A 7,368-nucleotide genomic window follows, 5' to 3' on the forward strand; every position below is an offset into this window, starting at 1 on the left:
AATAAAAAATTCGGCATGACATGGTGTATGCAGAATGTCAATATGAAAAGGCGCATCAACTTCCTTACACTGATTCAACGTTTCAAGCAAATAAGCTGCTTGAGCTAGTGCACTCTAACGTCTTTGGGAAAGTGAGAATACCATCCATTGGAGGTATGAATTATTAAGTGACATTCATTGATGATTTTTCGCATTATGTGTGGGTTTATTTTCTAAAAGAAAAATCAAAAGTTTTTAAAAAGTTCAAAGAGTTCCAAGAACAAGTGGAGAGTGATCTTGGTTACAAGATCGAATGTCTATGAACAAATAATAGTGGCGAGTACACATCGAACGAATTCACAAATTCCTTTCGTAAGTATGGGATTCGTAGGCAGCTCATGTGTCCTGACACACCTGAGTAGAATGGGGTGGCCAAGAGAAAGAATTGGCACTTGGTAGAAGTTTTGCGGAGTATGATCCATACAAAGAATATACCATCTCGGCTTTGGGCCGAGTGTGTGAGAACTGCTACTTATATGACGAATCGTCTCCCCTAACCGAAGCTTGGGTTTATCTCATCATATGAAAAGTTGTACGGGACAAAACCTGCTATAAGTCATTTCAGACTTTTTGGTTCAGTTTGCTATGTGTCTGTGCCTGACCATCTACGTAGCAAGTTTGATAAAAAGGCAATTCGATGTGTCTTTACTAGGTATGATTCTGGAACGAATGGTTGGAGATGTGTGAACCTAGAAACTGGTTGGGTGCACGTTTCAAGAAACATGGTGTTTGATAAAGCTTTATCATGGTGTTCATCCGATTGAGTTATTCTTCCAGATAGTTTAGAGCTAGAGACTAATCTGCAAGAGAAATTTAAAGCTGATGTTCCAAGTGGAGATGGTGCCGAATCGACAAAACCTCATGAGGAGGTAATGCCTAGACAAGAGAGCATTAAAAGTCCAAAGCAACAGAGTCCATGGAAAATAGGTGTTCATGAGACAAGAATAGCTGAAGAGATGAGACCGTCTCAGCTAGAAGAATCTGATGTTGAAGCAATCAAGCCTAGAAAATCCTCATGGATACGGAAGCTAAATCCAAAGTTCGCGAATGCGGCATATGCAAAAACATTAGATGGTGAAGTCGGTATTGCAGATTCGACAACTTTGAAGAAGGTTGCAAAGGAGCTTGGCGTGACCTATAGAGAGTAAGCGCTAAGGGGGAGTGTTGAGAGTCATCGCCGACTCTCCACGACACCAGAGGGGACGGGCCGATGCGGACATGTCGCGGACCAGTGTGGGCCCACACACGGATGATTCCTAGTTAAACTAGGAATTGTCAATTTTGTAGTAAGATTAGTTTCTAATAAGGGTATAAGTTGTTGCGGCTATTCTCAATCAGATAACATATGGGAAATTTCCATAGTGGACGTGTAAAGAGGCTGAGAAGTTGCTGGTCTCTATTTCGCCAAGAGAGCAACTTTAGCAACAAACCCACTTTGAGAGTTTTAATTTCTAATAGCAGTACTTTAGAGTAGGAAAGGGACATAATATAGCTTTTGTTTCATTTTTATGAAAGGTCTTTCATTGATTTAGTAGAGAGAGAGGTGGTGAATGTGAGATGTGTGTACACATTGAAGAGAAGAGAAGTGGTTGTACGGTTGTGTGCCTTTGATTAAAATTCAAAGAGAATTTTCTCTCTCATTCTCCTTCTTGGTTTGTGTATGGTTTTTTTTTTCTTGCTTTGATCTTGGTTTTTCAGCAACGGGCATCAAAGCTTTGTTGCTTTGATCTTTGTTATCTACACCTTTACTACTTTTATCCATGGAGGAAAACATCGAGAAGGAAGGAAGCCCACACGCCATTGAGGATAGGAAAAAGAGCGCGGGGGTGGTCGGGGGTGGGGGGCGCATTTCCCCTTTTTCCTTTGGATCTTTTCTCATGAACCATCGCCTACGTCAATGGAATAAGGTGGACTCTTTTCCGAATCAATTGATATAATTTTTTGCCGATTTTGGAAGCTTCCCTCATTGAGGTTCGGTTCGGTTCATCCTCAAAATTTTCAAGAACCGAAAAACGATTTGCCATGATGATTTCCTGTTTCCCACCCTCTGTGAGACTTGTATTCCCTTGAGTAAGCTCTCATTGGGGTGTCGCAGTCATAATGATTTGAAGGTTATCTGCCTCCTCACTTCTCATAACTGGCCTCCATTCTTTGTTTGTTAAAGGAGGTTTCTGATCTGCAAAGTACCTGCATAATCTATGCCCTGTGGCTGAAATCTTTACACTTATTGCAAGCCGTTGGTTTCCAGTCATAAACTATTTGTTGCGTAACTACTCCCGAAGCTGATCTAAGATTAATGGAGTCTAGAAGGGATTAGAAGACGTGGTTTGGCAATCAAAATAATTACAAATACTTAAAAGGTTATACAATGGAAGTACCGCCGTTGACATTTGATCCAACAGCCGTTTCAAAAAAAGAGAGATGCTGTTGGATCAAATATCAAAGGCGGCACCACTTCTTACGTGTTTGTATGCCCGTTCATCATATAATTTCTCATTTATCTCAATCCAAACAAATGTTGTTGATGGGATGAAGGCTTGCAAACAATCCATGGTGAAAAACAGAAGCCAATGATTTTCACTCTAGGGGAAGGGGTATGCATCATTTGGTCAAGGTCTGTCCCAACAAGTGCTGCCCAACCAAATCAATCCATCCACCTACTCAACATGTGCTCCAAGTGGTTATCAAAGATATAGATGATGAAATTCTAGAGACGAAGAAGATGGAGATTCTGTTTTAGGGTACTGTTTTTCACACCTCAAATCCAATTTCTTGACGATGATAAACCAGACACGTTCACAACGTTTTCCTTCCTTCCATGTATACTGCTTTGTGGTCAGTGTAATTGCTGGTGATTACCACATAGAGTAGTGGTTAATTAAAACTTAAGTGGTCAACATGGAGTAGACAAGCCAATAGTCACCTCATAGTTACCTCGTAGAGTAGTGGTAAGTAATGTACGGTTGTCAACCTCCTAGAGTAGTAGCAGGGGGTGTCATTACCCATAGAGGGAAAAGAAAAAAGAGAGAAATGACAGAAAAAAGCATCATTCTCAAGATTTTACTAGCATTGCCCAAATTTTGCTTAGCAGTTTGCTGATATGCAGCGTCACCAAACATGTACACAAGGAGATAAGCCAAGTGACCTAGTACTTTGAAAGTGAACATGCAACCAAAGACGGTATTTGACATGGAAGCCAAAAATCACACAAAACCCGAGATAGTATGCCAACCAAATTGAGGTTTGCAATTTCATAACTTCAGACCAACAGAGAATTGATTGGTGATGCTATCCGTGCACTTGCTTCCCCTAATCTATAGAAGATCCATCAAATTTAAGTTTGATTAAGCCACCATCAATCCACTGGCTCCAAAGCCGCATTCCTTCTCTTCCCCACGAGAAACGAAAGGAATCCAGAGGTAAGAGTAATTGTACCAATTAGAAAGGATACCTAAAGCTAAACAAAACCATTAACATGAGAAAGGTTAACATGGTTATCTATTTGATGAGGTTTGATATAAGGTTGCTTTCTCTGTCTCAAGCTTTACAAGGCTGAACTGGGATTTCTTATTTCTCTCTTACATCAACCCTTCATTAGCACTAGTGTTCCCTCCTTGTAGTATTCTTCAATATCTGCAATGTATGCACAAAAGAAAAACAAATATGAAGATCAATTCCACACGAAATGGTTTATGTCGTTAACTCTAAATGCATCACTACTTGAGGTTTGTATCATATTCATAATGATGATGATTTTGTAATGCTGAGAGTATATACAGATGTCTAATTAAACATCATTTAAAACTCTATAGAAAAAGGGTAAACCTGATGACCATGTCCCTGATTATTCACGTATAATGTCCAGTCCACAATTAGGTTTTTTCACTTCTTGCCCTCATTCAATAGTGCATATAAAGAAGGGATAGAAATGGAATTCGCAAGACCATGTGATATACGGTCGATGGCTACTTATACAAAGTGGAAAATAAAACTTCAAGTTTCAATACTACCTATTGCATGGATCAATCATGTTCATGTCCCTCACTATTCAGATAAGATGACGAATTTGCATATCCAAAATACCCCATGAAATAAAGGTTTTTTTACTTCACCATTCAAAATATAAAAAAAATGATCTTCTTTTACTTAAATGCCACATTTTCAAGGGGATTCTGTGCAGTTGGCCCTGCAGATTATGACAATCATGTGGATGAGGAATGGCTTAACTAGGTTGTAATGCGATATGGTGCTCCCACTAGGACCTTTTTTTCTTTTGAAAGGCCCACTAGGACCTAGCCGGTCCCACCTACGATCAATGGATAGGCCTTGCTTTGGATATCCGATGGCCTGACAATCTTACTAATCATCCAATCCTAACACACCCAATAATATGTAATATTTGTTGTTGAGCGTGGAAGGTCAAAATCAACATAAAAGGCTAAAAGCATTGGTTCACATTCCAGGACAACAATATACACTATTCTTTGCGATCAGCATGATTTTTGGGCCATAGGAGAATGAGAGGAAGGGATATCCAATGAATGGTTTGGAAATGTCATAGGTGCAAACTCCTCAAAGAAAAGTCTCTCATGTGATGACGGCCCCCCCATTGTATTACAATGATGGCAGCATGCATTTATACATGTCCAAGCATGAGTAGAAACAAAATTCTACTTATGGTCATTTTTAATGGTAAAAGAACATTCATATAATCAAGATCAATAAGAAAATGTTCTTCCCACACTTTAGTTTTAAGATAGTAAGAAGAAATGTAAATGAACAATTTTATGATGATTATAATTCAAGAAAAAATGATATAACAAGAATACATTCATGTCTAAGCTTCAATAGAAAGAGATTCTAATTAGTCCTAGATAATCATGATTTAGCCAATATCTATAACTTTTTAAAGCATATTTCCACTAAGTCCCTAGACATTCGTCATGTTAAAATACAATCATAAGACCCTTAACTTTATTTTTGACAAAAAATCCCTAAAAAAAGTAATACATGTTTTGTAGCTTTATGATGGATGCATAAAGGACAAAAGGGTGACCAAAAACATTCTGTAGGTTATGATAATAATGATGATGGTGATGTGATCATGTCATGTGATGAGATGGTGATGGGATGATGACATACATGTCTAAGCATCTGGTTCTCGTTTTGCAACGTGGAAAGCCTCTCTTCAAGCTCCGAGTTCTTGTTTTCTAAGTCCTTAACTTTAGACTCCAACTCATTTAAGTATGCCTTCTTTCTTTCTCTTGCTTGTTGGGCTGAAACTCTATTTCTAAGCAACCTTAGGAAAAAAGTAAAACCCAAAATTGCAAATGATCAGATGAGTTGAACCTGGTCTTTGCCAGAAAAACAAAAATGGGGAATTAAGGCTTACCTTTTCAAGCGTTTGTTCTCTTTGTCAGCTGGGCTTCTCCCTCTCTTTCTCTGCACCACCTCGGCAGAGGCTAGAACCCGGTCCGGATCGGCAACCGAACCGGTTGTTGATGGTCCGCCCGGTTCACTGCCGATTTCCGGCACTCTCCTTATCTCCTCGTCGCTCTCGAGTCCTATTCAGATAAAAAAGTTAAATTAAAGAAGGAAAAATAAAGGCAAGTACCATATTTTGATAACTGCTCGAACGCTGCTTGTCTTTTATTATTTAAATATTTTGATAACTGCACGAACTCAGCTTCTCTTTTATTATTCAAACAGATACCAGCAGTTCCCAAAAAGTTTTTAAAGGACCATTAAAAAGGAAGAGACCTGGTAAGTTCGTGCAGTTACCAAAACATAGTAGTGCCAATATCAGTATCCAAAATAAAACGTATTCTACAGTGAAATCCAATCAAATACAATGTAAAAAAAAAAAACATATTGGCAGTACCATGTTTTGATAACTGCACAAACTCTGCTTGTCTTTTATTATTTAAACAGATACCAAAGTTAATTTTAGAGTTGCCCAAAAAGTTTTTAAAGGACCCTTAAGAAAGAAAAGTTCGTGCAGTTACCAAAAATAGTAGTGCCAATATCAGTATCTAAAATAAAACGGATTCTAGTGTAAAATCCAATAAGATACCATGTTAAAAAAAAAACCCAGATGAAGAATCGCATAACCTCGAAAGAATAGAGTCAACGGATAAAACACAGAAAATGGGAAAAAGAAATTAATAATAAGAAAATAATGGAAAATTAAAAAATTACAAACAAATGATAAGATCTCACCATCTTTTGATTCAACCTGAAAAGCTGAACTGGAAGATCTTTCGCTGCTTGAAGGTAGTGAATTCGCTGCTTGTTGTTCTTGCATTTCTTTTTTTTCAGAGAGAGAGAGGGAGAGAGAAGTTTTTTTTTCTACTATTTGTTTTTGACAAGAGAAAGAGCGGGCGTGTTATTGAAGGAAATGTAAGAAGGTGTGGTAGCCGTTGGATTTGAATAGATCGGACGGTTTCGAAACTGTGAGCGTGGACAACAGGGAGCCATGAAGGAGACTGTCAATCTAAAGGTGAAAAGAAGGGGAGCGTGGGTTGGTAGGGACCGTACGATTTAAACTTAAATTGATGGAAGATGATGAGGTTGGTTTGGTATGCATTGAATGAGGACATATACTATATACTATGCTGACTTAGTAAGTAAGTATCCCGATAGGCTCTTTTTGCTTACTATAAGAATAGCCACTAAAGTTTGTTTAATATCGAGAATGCCATCTTACGTCAGGCACCAAATATTCATACTTCCTAGCAAATCCCATTTTATATTTGGCAGTGATAAATCGACCCCTTAATATCTTAAATCGACTGCTCCGTTTAGTTGCCAGTAAAATTTTTATCGTAGGACCTTTTTAATCCCAACAGTGAAGTTAACGGGATTTGCTAGGTTTTTTTTCCCCTATAGTTCCTAAAATTTTCACCAAAATTTAGGAGTGTCATTACTAAATATGGGAAGGGATGAGAGAGAGGATATCATTCCCTAAGAAAGAAAAAGAAGGGACAAGGAGTCCATGTCATACTCATAAGCAATCATCACAAAAGTGGGATTAAAAAAATTCTAATGCTAAAAGGCAACCAAACATGGAATGGGACGAAAATTTTACTAAAAACTTCCTAGGTTTTAAATTTTACTGGCAACCAAACAGACAATATGTATCTTTCTCTCTCCTCTGGGTTAGAGAGAGAAAGAGGAGAGACAAAGACACATAGAGCACTCCCCTTTATATTTTGTGAATTTGTGATGGGTTGGAAATACCTACAAATTTTCTATGTTATGATACATTTTAGTACGTATCAAAATGACAGTTCGATGGTGTTTTAAAGGATCCCAACATTAATGGACAGG

General features: G+C 38.1%; 1 pseudogene across 1 annotated transcript; it reads right to left on the reverse strand.

Annotated features, from left to right (window-relative positions):
- Nucleotides 1-3,055: 3,055 nt before the first annotated feature.
- LOC143845847 (transcription factor HY5-like) lies at nucleotides 3,056-6,440 on the reverse strand (annotated as a pseudogene). The gene is made up of 4 exons (XR_013234545.1): nucleotides 6,259-6,440; nucleotides 5,432-5,603; nucleotides 5,182-5,338; nucleotides 3,056-3,672 (listed from the first exon to the last, which is right to left on the reverse strand). The product of XR_013234545.1 is annotated as a transcription factor HY5-like (transcript).
- Nucleotides 6,441-7,368: the final 928 nt, after the last annotated feature.

Source organism: Tasmannia lanceolata, unplaced genomic scaffold (assembly GCF_043159265.1).
Source record: "Tasmannia lanceolata isolate RefF3 unplaced genomic scaffold, GAP_Taslan_0.1 ptg000015l, whole genome shotgun sequence".
NCBI lineage: Eukaryota > Viridiplantae > Streptophyta > Magnoliopsida > Canellales > Winteraceae > Tasmannia > Tasmannia lanceolata.